Below are 14,210 nucleotides of genomic sequence, written 5' to 3' on the forward strand. Positions count from 1 at the left end.
TCTCAGTATGAAGCATCCAAGCAGGTGGTTGTCAAGAAGTAACCTGGAAAGCGCTGTAATTCAAAGAATCTCTGGAAGATGCTAGATTAACCATCTTCATCTGCAGCAGTGAGGTGACTGGTTCTCAAGGGCTGCCCCCCAGAAGTTCTGTGAACATTGTGTTTGTTCACACAGCTCCCCAAATCTCCCCAGTCTCCCTCTTCTCAGACTCAACCTTGGAACCAAACACAGGGCCTTCTGAAAAATGTAGTTCTCATTTTCTCCTCAGCAATACACTAGAAGTTAGACGGAGGTGGTGATGAAAACAAGTTGACAACAGACAATCCAGCCCACTTGTTTTATATAGCCTTTGTAGTGATTAAATGAAATGATGCATATAAAATGATGGAAGAGCATTTAACTGGAATAAATGTTATCTATTATTAGTATTAGTATATTATCATCAGCAACTGTATGCCTGAGGAGGAAGATTGATATGATCCTGTTATGATCTAATATATTTATTCAGAAGTAGAAATTTTGGCCAAAACCCCAGATCCTTTCTCTCTTAGAATTGTACCTTTCCCTTTATCCCAGACTGAGGTTCTTTCTGGAAGAGGATTTTGAGGTACATATATAGATGAATTAAATGTAACTCTCACAGTAAATTAAAATACCATCATTCAAAACTCTAAGCTGATATAGCTTTGGACTTTGCATATTAATTCAAAGATATGGAAACCTTTCAAAGTTTACAAAAAAGACAGTTGGAAAATTATAATTGAAAAATTATAACATCGTTGTTTCTGACAGAAAATATTTTCTAGCATTTCTTTCAAACTAGCAAATATGTATTCAATATAAAGTGTTTAAACTTTTTAAAGATATTTTATTTATTTAAGCTGGGGCAATAAAATTAAAGAAACACAAACAAATGTTACTTTTCAGTTGTAAAGGAGAAGATACCCTAATGAATGAATAGGTCATTTATCTGCATGTGGACACTTTCTGTGTTTGGGAATATATTTTCTATCTGTCCATTAATATGAGGTAAACATCAACTGTGGATTTAACTGGAGCTTTGAGAATGCCTCAGTGCATACTTTGCACATAATTTAAACGTATTCAAGTAATCGAGCTTTGTACCAAAATTGTTCTTTCTTAGTGCTAACGAGGGCATGATCTGACATTTGGTTTGAGGAACCTGACCAGAATGGTCAATATGGTGTTGCTACTTCTGCTCTTCTGAATCACCTTGTTATTTTTTTAAGTATTCAAAGCAACTATAAAATAAAATAAATGACAGTTTGGGAGTTACAGGAAACTCTTCCACTTCAGTAATTGAAAGCATAGTGATGTTTTTCCTTAAGGCAGTCTCCTACAGAAATGTTCCCTGCCTTTAATGGATGGAAAACAACTAGAGATTTTCAGTCTTCTGGGATTAAAAAACTTCAATATTCGTACCACTCCAACTGTATCAAGACAGTCTTAAAGATTATTCTGTAGGCTGGCCAACGAGATCCTTTGATGTTACTTTTCCATCTTGAAAAATATCTCTATTTAACATACTATAAAAATAAAAGGTGATACAAAATGTTTTGTTAAAAATTTTTTAACTGTTTATTTTTTATTTTTTAAAATTTATGTCCAAGTTAGTTAGCATATAGTGCAACAATGATTTTGGGAGTAGATTCCTTAATGCCCCTTACCCATTGAGCCCATCGCCCTCCCACTACCCCTCCGGTAACCCTCTGTTTGTTCTCCATATTTAAGAGTCTCTTATGTTGTGTCCCCCTCTCTGTTTTTATATTATTTTTGCTTCCCTTCCCTTGTGTTCATCTGTTCTGTGTCTTAAAGTCACTCAAATGTCCACTGAGGGATGAAGGATAAAGAAGTGGTATATATATACAATGGAATATTACTTGGTGATCAAAAACAATGAAGTCTTGCCATTTGCAATGATGTGGATGGAGCTAGAGTATATTATGCTAAGCAAATATACTTAGCAGTATATTTGCTAAGTCAGAGAAAGTCAAGTATCATGTGATTTCACTCATATATGGAATTTAGGAAACAAAACAGAGGAACATAGGGGAAGGGAAGTAAAATAAAACAGAGAGGTAAGCAAACCATAAGAGACTCTTAAATACAGGGAACAAACTGAGGGAGGCTGGAGGGGAGGTGGTTGAGGGGATGGGTTAAATGGGTGATGGGCATTATGGAGGGCACTTGTCGGGATGAGCACTGGGTGGTATATGTAGGTGATCAATCACTGGTTTCTACTGAAGCCAATACTACACTGCATGTTAACTAAGTTGAATTTAAATAAATAACTTATTAAAAAATAAAGAAAACTATTATATGACATATAAAAACTTCTTTTTAAAAATATTAGAACTTAACATTCTTCATTCAAGTACAAAAACACTGCTATATGGGAATTATATTCTAAAGTTGTTTATATTTAGTTCAACTGCTTTCACAAATAATACCTCTTTCAAGTTGGTACTTACGTCTAGAGTGAAACAGGACAGACATGCAGGAAGCATCACTCGCTTGGTAATATTCATTCTATTAGTCTGGGTCATGGGTGCATGCTGTTTCTTATTATTATATGTTTTTCTATTATATATTCATGTAATTTTCTATATTCAAAATATTTTTATGATAAAGTTTCTGGGCTACTCTTTATAGACATTGTTCAATTGAATAGGTAATACCAAACTGTTTCCTGAAGTAGTAATACAAATTTATACTTCCATGACCAGGGCATCAATGTTCCAGTTGTTTCACATTTTCACCAAAACTTGGCATAAACAAAATTTGATTTTTTCCCCTCCAGTTTGGAGAGTGGAAAATTCTACCTCCAGATGTCCTGGTACAATGGCAGATTGAACATATGCCTTTATATCTACTTTTCCGCAAAACCAACTTAAACAGCAGTGAGGGATTTTTAAAGACATAAACCCACAGAGAAAAAGAGAATAAAAGAAAAAACTAGAGAAACAAAATTTTGGAAATGTGATAGGTGAATCGAATCTTTCTCAGCAGATAGAGGAAAGCTGAGTCCTAGGCTGGTTGTGGAGAAAGCCAAGAAGCAACAGATTTATACTGAGTAATCAGTAATGTTGGGATTTCTGGAACTAGGAGTGTAGTTGAGACTGATAACAGAAGGATGTGTTGAAATATAAAACACTTACAGTCCCTATATATCCTCCCTAGTCATTAAAGCTGATCAAGAACTCCTTTGGAATCCTGGGAGAAAATTAAAGGGATAATTATGTACAATTGGAAAAAAAAAACTAGAATATAAAACCTGGAAAACACTAGGCACAACTGAGGGCAAAGATGTAATATAAAACAACCACAAGTAACACAGGTGGATTAAGTGAATGTCTACATGCTGAAAAGGAGCCCCTCTGGTCATTTCCCCAAAATCTGGCATTAAGGGCTATATCCTCAGTGCAATAGATTAAAAGATTATTTTCTGAGGTTATGCAGCAAGAAAAGAAGAAAAGACACAAAGTCATATCAGGGGTTTCCTATGCAAGTGGCCCAACTTAGACTTGCATACCCTGAGGTCCACAGTCAATAACTGCCCCCCCTCCCATCATAACTTTCAGTTAGCTCAGATGACTGAGACACACAGACAAGGACTACAAGGTATTAGAGGAAAGTATCATGGAAAAGAGAGACAAAACGAATAAAGAAGAAAATGGCTTAAAGGAAATGGAGAATTTGCAAGTTGACGAAAAATGAAATAGGTACCATATTTTGTATATATAAAATAAAATCAGGATGCTATTTTAAAAGTAAAAGAACATTTAGACAATAAAAATGACCTTTTGCAAATTAAAAATATAAGAGAAATAAAAACACAGTTGAGGTGAAAGTGTAGATAAAGAAAGGCTCTCATAAATTTGAGCAAAAAGACAAACAAAATAGAAGAAAAACAGAAAAGAGATAACTAGGTAAATAGAATCAACATTGGAATAATTTCAATTTCAGAAAAACAATTAAGAAAATCATCAGGAAAACAGAAGGAAGAAAGATCATTCAAAAGTGATAAAGAGATTTCTTCAGAATAGAAGAACACAACTTTCCAGATTGCAAGGACCAACGGAGTCCTCAGAAGACTCACAATCATAAAATTTAGCAACAGTAATATAGGGAAGATCTCATGACCTTTGAGATAGAGAAGAATTGGGTATCAGAATGGCATTTGGCTTTTTACATATAAGGTTGGAAGGTTGAATACAGGCAAACAATGGCTTTCATTTGTTTTAATTCAATTTCTTAGTTTTAGATGACTGTAGATTTACAAGCAGTTGTGAGAAATAATACAGAGAAATCCTATATAGCATTTACCCAGTTTGCCCACATGATAACATCATGTCATGCTGTAGTGCCGTATCATAACCAGGACATTGACATCAATGTGATTTACCAATCTTGTTCAAATGACTATTTGGATTCATTTGTGTGAATGTGTCTATGTGTGCCTCTATGTACCTCTATTCAAATTTATCACGTGTGGATTTGTGTATTCACCACCAGAGTCAAGATACAGAACATTTTCATTACCACAAGGATCTGTCATGTTGCCTTTTTATACTCACACCTTCCTCCCACCCTCCCCTCAGTCCCTAACCCCTGACAATCACTAATCTGTTCTCCATTTAATTTTCTCATTTTGAGGATGTTATGTATAAATGGAATCTTACTGCATGTGATATTTCTGGATTGACTTCATTCAGTGTAATTCTCTGAAGATCCATTTAAGTTGTTATGTGTAAAAACAGCCTATTAAAAAAAAAAAAACTTCTGAGTAGTATTTTATGGTATTAATGTACCAGTTTGTTTAACCATTCACTTGTCGAAGGACATCTGGGCCATACAGTTTTGGATGTTAATAATGAAGCTCCTGTGAATATTTATGTATACAGGTTTTGTCTGAGCATAACTCTGTTTTCTCTGAAGTAAATGTCCAAGAGTGCAATTGCTGGGTCATGTAGAAAGTACATGTTTAGTGTTATATATAAAAAAAAAAAACCCTGCCCATTTGTTTTCCAGAGTGGCTGGTGGCATTTTATTTTCCCACTAGCTGTGTATAATAAATCCAGTTCCTCCAAATCCTCACCAGCATTTGGTGTTGGCATTTTTAATGCTTCAGCTATTCTGGTAAGTGGATAGTTCCCATTTGGTTTCAGTTTGCACTCTTCTAATGGCTAATGAAGGTAGACATCTTTTCATGCGCTGACCTGTCACCTGGATATCCTTGTTAATGAAATCTCTGTTTTTGTTTTCTACCCATTTTGTGAGAAGATTGTTTTTAATGTTGAGTTTTGAGAATTCTTTACATATTCTGGATACTAGTACTTTATTAGAATATTGTTTAAAAATATTTTCTTCATTCTGTGGTTTAACTTTTCATCCTCTCAACAGGGTATTCTGTGGAGCAATACTTTCAAGCTTGATGAAGTCCTATCAGTTTGTTTGTTTGTTTGTTTGTTTGTTTCTATCTATCTATCTCATGATTTTTATGTCAAGACTGAGAACTCTGGGCTTAGCCCTAGACCCTGGAGATTTCTCCTATTTTTTTTTTCAAAAAGTTTTATAGTTTTAGGATTTACCGTTAAGACTGTGATCCATTTTGAGTTAATATGTGTATAAGATGTAAGGTTTAGGGGTGCATGGGTTGGTCACTTGGTTGGATGTCCAACTCTTGATTTCAGCTCTGGTCATGATCCCAGGGTTGTGGGATTGAGCCCTGCATCAGGCTCCATGCTTACATATGGAACCTGCTTGAGATTCTCTCTCTCTCTTCCTCTGCACCTCTCCCCACTTAGACTTTCTCTGTCTCGCTAGCTAAATTAATTAATTTTAGGTAAAATATGTACAATCTAGAATCCTGTTTCTACTTTTATATTAGAATAAAAAAACATTTTTAGACTTCCGATTTCTGGTTCTTCACAGAAGGAACTTGGAAGTTACTGCTCTCTCCTAACAACAAGTAATAAGGCAAACAAACTTAAATGTCAACATTCCTTCTCAAACTTGTAAGAGAAGTTAGGTCACAGGGCAAGCTGCTGATCTTCACATTGGAGAGTCTAACAGGCAAATATAGAGAATCACAACTGACTAGAGTAGAAACATATGAGTTGAAACCTCCTTGGGAACTAGCGTCTGGGTAAAGAGACCAGAAATGTAAATGATGAATTGCTAGAAAATCATTAGAACTAGAAGAGTGATCAAGTTTAAGAGGTTAAAAACTCTTTCCAGGCTCCCATACTTTCATGAGTTTTACCTCCAGGAGTTCAATAGCAAATATCAGAGAAAAATCCCTTCATGCTTCTGGCAGAGGATGAGCAAAAGGAAAAATTTTGAAATATGCCATCTGAAAGATGCCAAATGAACCCGTTTGAAATATACCTCTGTTCTTCTTAACAAGGTCTGTCCTCGGGACATGCTAATTAACCAGAGCCTAACCTGCTGGGGTTTTACCATTGCCTAAATGACCTAGGGAAAGGGAAATATCCAACTCCAGCCCACTCTAGCCTTCCACATGGGAGAAGAGAAATACCCAAGTAGACCCCATCTGGCCATCCTGTCCCATCTAAGTCGGCGGGGTGGGGGAGTCAGGGGGGAAACCTGAGAAGCACTTGTGAAGTTCACAGTCCATAGGCATAGGCTCACTAAAAGACTAAGACTAGAAAACTGCTCCTCCTCCATACCTTACCACAACATTACTAAAGGCTTACGTAGAGCACTTCATTTTACCAAGTATATCATGTTTGGCTATCAAGAAAAAATGTTAAGACATACAAAGATGCAAAAACAAAAACAAAAACAGAAACCAACACAGTTAAACAGACAGCATAAGCATCAAAACCAGACATGGCAGGAATGTTGGAACTATCAGAGTGGGAATTTAAAGCAACTATGATTAGGGGTGCCTGGGTGGCTCAGTTGGTTAAGCATACAACTTTGGCTCAGGTCATGATCTCCCAGTTCGTGGGTTTGAGCCCCGCGTGGGCATTGTGCTGACACCTCAGAGCCTGGAGCCTGCTTCAGATTCTGTGTCTCCCTCTCTCTCTGCCCCTCCCCTGGTCGTGCTCTCTTTCTCTCTCTCTCTCTCTCTCTCTTTCTCTCTGAGCTTAAGAATATATCAACAAAAACCTCCAAAACTGAAAAGCAAACAGAAAAGACGACTAAAAAACCCCAGAATATCTAAGAACTGTGAGAACTACAAAAGGTGAAACAAATGCCTAATGGGAATGGCAGAAGTTGAAGGGAGAAAGGAACTGAAGAAGAATTTGATACAATATTTAATATTAATATTTTATATAACAAATATTTGATATAAAACATTTTATATAACACATGAGATGATAATGCTTGATAATTTCCCCCAATTAAAGTAAGACACCAAACCACAGATCAAAGAAGCTCTGACAAAAGGATAAATGACAAAAAAAATTTTAAAAACTACACCTAGGTGTATCATACCCAGACTACAGAAAATCAAAGATAAAGAAATAAATCTTGAAAAAAGCCAGATGAAAAAATCTTACTTAGATAGGAACAAAAATAAAAATTACATCCAGCTTCTCAAAAAACAGGCAAGAAAGGAGAGAGCCGGACAAAATATTTATAGTGTTGAAAGAAAAAGCCCACCAACGTAGATTTCTGTACTTGTGAAATTATGCTTCAAAAGTGAAGGAGAACTTAAGACTTTCTCAGCCAAACAAGAACTGAAGAAATTTCTCACCAGCAAACCTGTCTTGCAAAAAAGATTAAAAGAAGTTTTTTGGAGATAAGGAAAATAATATAGGCCAGAAATTCAGATATATGCAAACAAAGGAGAACTGAAAAAGGGGTAAGTGAAGGTAAAATACAAAACTTTTATTTTATTTATTCTTAATTGATTTAACAGATAACTATATTCAAAATAATAATAGCAACAATTTATTCAATTATGTATGTTTGTATGTATCTTATGTGTGTGTATATGTATATGTTATGTGTAAGTGAAATGGATGGTAGCATTGATACAAGGGCTTACTAATAAATTCCTATTAAGATTATTACAAGTTACTAAAACTAACCATGAAATGGTATAGTGTTATTTGAAAGTGAACTTAGATTAGTTGTAAATTTATATTGCAAACTCTAGGGCAATAACTAAGAAAAATCAAAATTAAAATTAAAAATTAAAAAAAGAAGCATAACTGATATGCTGGGAAAGGAGAAAAAATGGAATCATTCAAATGCCCAATTAAAACCACAGAGTCAGGAAAAGAGAGAAAGAGAAAAAAAGGAACAAAGAACAAGGGCAACAAATAGAAAATTGCAACAAATATGGTGGATATTATCTAATTATATTAATGATCACTTTGAATGTCAATGGTCTAAATGCCTCAACCCAAAGATCAATGGAACAGAAAAGAGAGCCAAGTGATAAACCCATGCATATATAGTCAATTAATTTACAAAAAAGGAGCCAAGAATATACAATGAAAGCAGGATAGTCACTTCAATAATTGGTGCTGGTAACAGTGGACAGCCACATGCAAAAGAGTGAAACTGGACACATGTCTTATACCATACATAAAAATCAACTCAAAATGGATTAGACTTGAATGTAAGTCCTAAAACAATAAAACTTCTAGAAGAAAATATAAGAGGTAAGCTCTCTGACATTGATCATGGATTTTTTGGATTTGACATCAAAAATAAAGACAACAAAAGCAAAAATAAACAAGTGGTACTACATCAAACTATAAAGCTTCTTCACAGCAAAGGAAACCATCAATAAAACAAAAAGGCAACCTACAGAATGGGAACAAATATTATAGTTCATATATCTGATATGGGGTTATATCCTAAATAAAGGACTCATAAAACTCAATAGCAAAAAAAAAAAAAAAAAAAAAAAAAAAAAAAAAAGAAAACTGACTTAAAAAATGGGCAGAGAAACTGAATACACATTTTCCCAAAGATGACATCTAGATGGCCAGGAGATACAAGAAAAGGTGTTGAATATGACTCATCATCAGAGAAATGCAAGTCAAAACCACAATGTGATATCACTTCAGACCCATTAGAACAGTTGTCATCGAAAACATAAAAGGTAAGTGTTGGTGAGGATGTGGAGAAAACAGAACTATATATAGGTGGGAATGTAAACTGGTATGGCTACTACAGAAAACAATATAAAGCTTTATCAAAAAATTAAAAATAGAACTATACTATGATCCAGCAATTCCATTTCTGGGTATACAAACAAAGGAAATGAAAACAGGATCTCAAAGAGATATTTGCACTTCCAAGTTCATTGCAGCAATATTCATAATATCCAGAGTATGTAAATAATGTAAGTGTCCATCAACAGATGAATGGATAAAAATATGTGATATACAAATGACATATGCTATAAAGGGTTAGAATCTAAAATATATAAAGAACTTATACAACTCAACACCAAAAAAACAAATCATCCAATCGAAAAAAATGGGCAGAAAACACGAACAGACATTTCTCCAAAGAATACACAAGATGGTTAACAGACATGAAAAGATGCTCAACATCACTTACCATCAGGGAAACACAAATAAAAACCATAATGAAGTACTACTTTGCACCTGTCAGAATGGTTAAAATAAAAAACACAAGAAGCAACAAGTGTTAGTGAGAATGTGGAGGAAAAGGAACCCTCAACTACTGTTGGTGGGAAGCAAACTGATTCAGTCACTGTGGAAAACAGTATGGAGGTTCCTCTAAAAGTTAAAAACAGAACTACCCTACAATCCAGTAATCGCACTACTGGGTATTTACCCAAAGAATACGAAAATAGCAATTTGAAAAGATATATGTACCCTTATGTTTATTGCAACATTATTTACAATAGCCAAATTATGGAAGTAGCTCAAGTGTCCATTGACTGATGAATGGATAAAGATATGTTATACATGTACAATGGAATATTACTTAGCCACAAAAAAGAATAAAATCTTGCCATTTGTAATAGCATGGATGGATCCAGAGAGTATAATGCTAAGTAAAATAAGACAGTCAGAGAGAGATAAATACTGAATGATCTCCCTCATATTTAGAATTTAAGAAACAAAACAAAGGAAAAAAGACACAAACCAAAAACAGATTCTGAGCTATAGAAACAAACTGATGGTTACCAGAGGGGAGGGTCGTGATGAGCACTGAGTAATGTATAGAATTGTTGAATCACTATATCGTACACCCCAAACTAATACAACACTGCATGTTAACTATCAATTAAATTTTTAAAGGTGATATATGTACATACAACGGAAATAGTATTCAGTTATCAGAAAGAAGGAAATCCGGCCATTTGTAACAACTTGGATGGGCCTTGAAAACATTACACTGAGTGTACAAAATCAACAAAGAAAGATAGATGCTGCATGGTTTCACTTATATGTGGAATCTAAAAAAAAAATGTCAAACTCAAAGAAATAGAAAATAGAAAAATGGTTGCCAGGGGATGAAAGGTAGGGAAAATAGGGAGAGGTTGGTAAAAGGGTACAGGCTTTCAGTTATTGATGAATAAGGTCGGAGGATCTAATGAAAACCATGGTAACTACAGTTGCTAACACTGTATTGTAAAATGGAAATCTGCCAAGAGAGCAGAACTTAAATATTCTGACCGAGAGGGAGAGAAATATGTGAAGTGATGGCTATATTAATTAACTAGATTGAAAGAATCATTTCACAATGTGTATGTATATCAAATCACCATAATGTATACTTTAAATATCTCAGAATTTTATATTTCAATCACGCTTCAATAAAGTTGAAATTAAAGTCCCTATACTGACTTAAAAAAGAAACAAATGTGGTAGATATTAATCTAATTACATTAATAATCACTTTGAATGTCAATAGTCTAAATGCTTCAATCTAAAGACAGAGATTTTCAAATAGTTATAAACAGAGAGGGAGGGAGGCAAACCATAAGGGACTCTTAAATACAGATAACAAATTAAGGGTTGATTGGTGGGGCAGGGGGGAGTCAGGGGAGCGGGGAAAATGGGTGATGGGCAGTGAGGAGGGCACTTGTTGGGATGAACACTGGGTGTTGTATATAAGTGATGAATCATGGGAATCTATCCCCAAAACTAAGAGCACATTGTATACACTGCATGTTAGTCAATGTGATAATAAATTATATTTAAAAAATAAACAAAGACAGAGATTTTCATGGTGGCTCAAAAATAAAAAAAAAAGAAGACCTACCTATATGTTGCCCATAAGAAACCCACTTTATTTTTTTTTTAATTTTTTTTCAACGTTTATTTATTTTTTTTGGGACAGAGAGAGACAGAGCATGAACGGGGGAGGGGCAGAAAGAGAGGGAGACACAGAATCGGAAACAGGCTCCAGGCTCTGAGCCATCAGCCCAGAGCCCGACGCGGGGCTCGAACTCACTGACCGCGAGATCGTGACCTGGCTGAAGTCGGACGCTTAACCGACTGCGCCACCCAGGCGCCCCCCCACTTTAAATATAAAGACATATATAGAATAAAAGTAAAGGGATAAATAAAAACGTACCATGTCAACACTAAAAAAAAAAGCTGGCGTAGCTTTAATTTCAGACAGAGCAGACTTCAAAGCAAGGAAAGATAGAAGAGATAAATAGAGCCATTACATAATGATAAAGAGTTCATTTTTCCAAGAAGACACAATAATCCTCAATTTGCGTGCATCTAAGAAGAGAACATCAGAATATGTGAGTCAAAAACTGAGAGAACTGTAATGAGAAATAGGTGAATCCACTATTATAGTTAGGGAGTTCAACACCCTTCTATCAGAAATGGACAGACTCAACAGGCAGAAAATCAGTGAGGACATAGTTAAACTCAACAGCACTACCAAGGAACTGGATCTAAATGAGAACTACAGCTGACTTCATCCAACAATGGCACACTGCACACAATATATGCTCTCAGATCACCAAAGGATTAAAATAGAAATCAATAACAGAAAGATAACTGGAAAATCCCCAAATACTTGTAGATTAAGCAACACACTTCTAAATAATATAGGGTCAAAGAAGAAATCTCAGGAGAAATTTAAAAATATTTTCAACTAAATGAAAATAAAAACACAACTTATCAATATTTGTGAGATGTAGTGAAAGCAGTGCTTAGAAAGAAATTTTTAGCTTTGATGCAAATATCAGAAAAGAAGAAACATCTAAAATCAATCATCTTAGGAAACTAGAAAAAGATGAGCAAATTAAATCCAAAGTAAGCAGAAGAAAAGAAAAAAAAATAGAGCTGAAACCAATGAAAGTGAAAATAGGAAATCAATAGGAAAAAATTAACAAACCAAAAGTTGGTTCCTTGAAAAGATTAATAGAAATGATAAACCTTAAGGCAGGCTAACTAAGAAAAAGCGAGGGAACAAATTACTAATACCGAAAATACAGGACACCGCTAAAGATTCCATAGACAGTAAAAGAACAATAAAGGAAAATTATGAAGAACTCTATGTCCACAAATCTGATTACCTAGATGAAATAAAAGACGATTCCTTGAAAGACACAATGTGCCAAAACTCACACATGAAGAAATAGACAATCTGAACAGGCCTGTATTTATTAAAGAAATTGAATCAATAATTAATAACCTTCCCATACAGAAAGCAGAAGGTCCAGATGAGTTCACTGGTGAGTTCTACCAAATTAAGGAAGAAATTATACCAGTTTTCTTTCAGACGGCAGAAGCAGAAGGAATACTTCTAACTCATTCTATGAGGCCAGTATTGACCTAATACCCCAAATAGACAAAGGCGTTATAAGAAAACTGGGTTCCCTGGGTGGCTCAGTCTGTTAAGCCTCTGACTTCAGCTCAGGTCATGATCTCACAGTTCCTGAGTTCGAGCCCTGCATGGGGCTCTGCTGTCAGCATGGAGTCCCTTCAGATCCTTTGTCCTCCTCTCTCTGCCCCTCCCCAGGTCATGTGTGCGTGTGCCTGTGCCTGTGCACGCTCTCTCTCTCTCTCTCTCTCAAAAATAAAGTAAACATTAAAAAAGGAAAGCTAAAGAAAAATATGTCTCACGAACATAAATGAAAATGTCTTCAACTAAATATTACCAACTTGAATCCAACAATGTATAAAAAGAATTATATGGAATGACCAAATGAGATTTATCCCCGGTATGTAAAGCTGGTTCAACATTTGAAAATTAATGAATGTAATCCATCGCATGAATAGACTACAGAAGAAAAATCACACAATCATATAAAAAAATGGAGATAAATCATTTGAAAATATCCAACACCCATTCATGATAAAAATTCTCAGTACATTAACAACGGGAACTTCCTCAATTTGATAAAGCATATATACAAAAAAATCTACAGTTAATATCATAATGATTGGTGAGAAATTAGAAATTTTTCCTATAAGATCAGGAAGAAGACAGAGATGTTCCCTCTTACCATTCATTTTTAACAATATAATGGAAATGCTAGCTAAGTATTTCTTGCCTTGAAATAAGACAAGAAGAGGAAATAAAAATGTACACTTATTGGGAAGGAAAAAGTAAAACTGTCTTTGTTCATAGATGACATAATTGTCTATGTAGAAAATCTGAAAGGACCAAATTAAAAGAAACCTCTGGAACTAATAAGTGATTATAGCAAGGATGCAGGTTAATATACAAAAGTCAGTCCCTTTCCGATACATCAACAATGAATAGGTAGAGTTTGAAATTAAAAACACACTATCATTTAAATTAACACTCAAAAAATGAAACAGTTTTAAATATGACAAAATATGTCAAAAACCCATATAAGAAAAAGTACAACACTTCAGTGACAGAAATAAAACTAAATAAGCAGAGAGACAGTCTATGTTCATTAATAGGAAGACTCAGTATTGTCAAGATGCCAGTTTTTATCAATTTCATCCACATGTTCAATGCTATCCCTCTAAAAATCCCAGCAAGTTATTTTGTGTATACTGACAAACTAATTCTAAATTTTATATGGAGAAGTAAAAAATCAGAATAAATAATGCATCATTGAATAAAAACAAAGTTGGAGGATTGACACTACTCAACTTCAAGACTGGGACTGAAGAACAAATGGATTAATGGAACAGAATCGAGAGCTCATAAACAGACTCAGAAAAATGAGTAAAGGCAATACAATAGAGCAAAGATAGTCTTTTCAAACAATGGTGCTG

This window comes from Leopardus geoffroyi, chromosome X, assembly GCF_018350155.1.
Source record: "Leopardus geoffroyi isolate Oge1 chromosome X, O.geoffroyi_Oge1_pat1.0, whole genome shotgun sequence".
NCBI lineage: Eukaryota > Metazoa > Chordata > Mammalia > Carnivora > Felidae > Leopardus > Leopardus geoffroyi.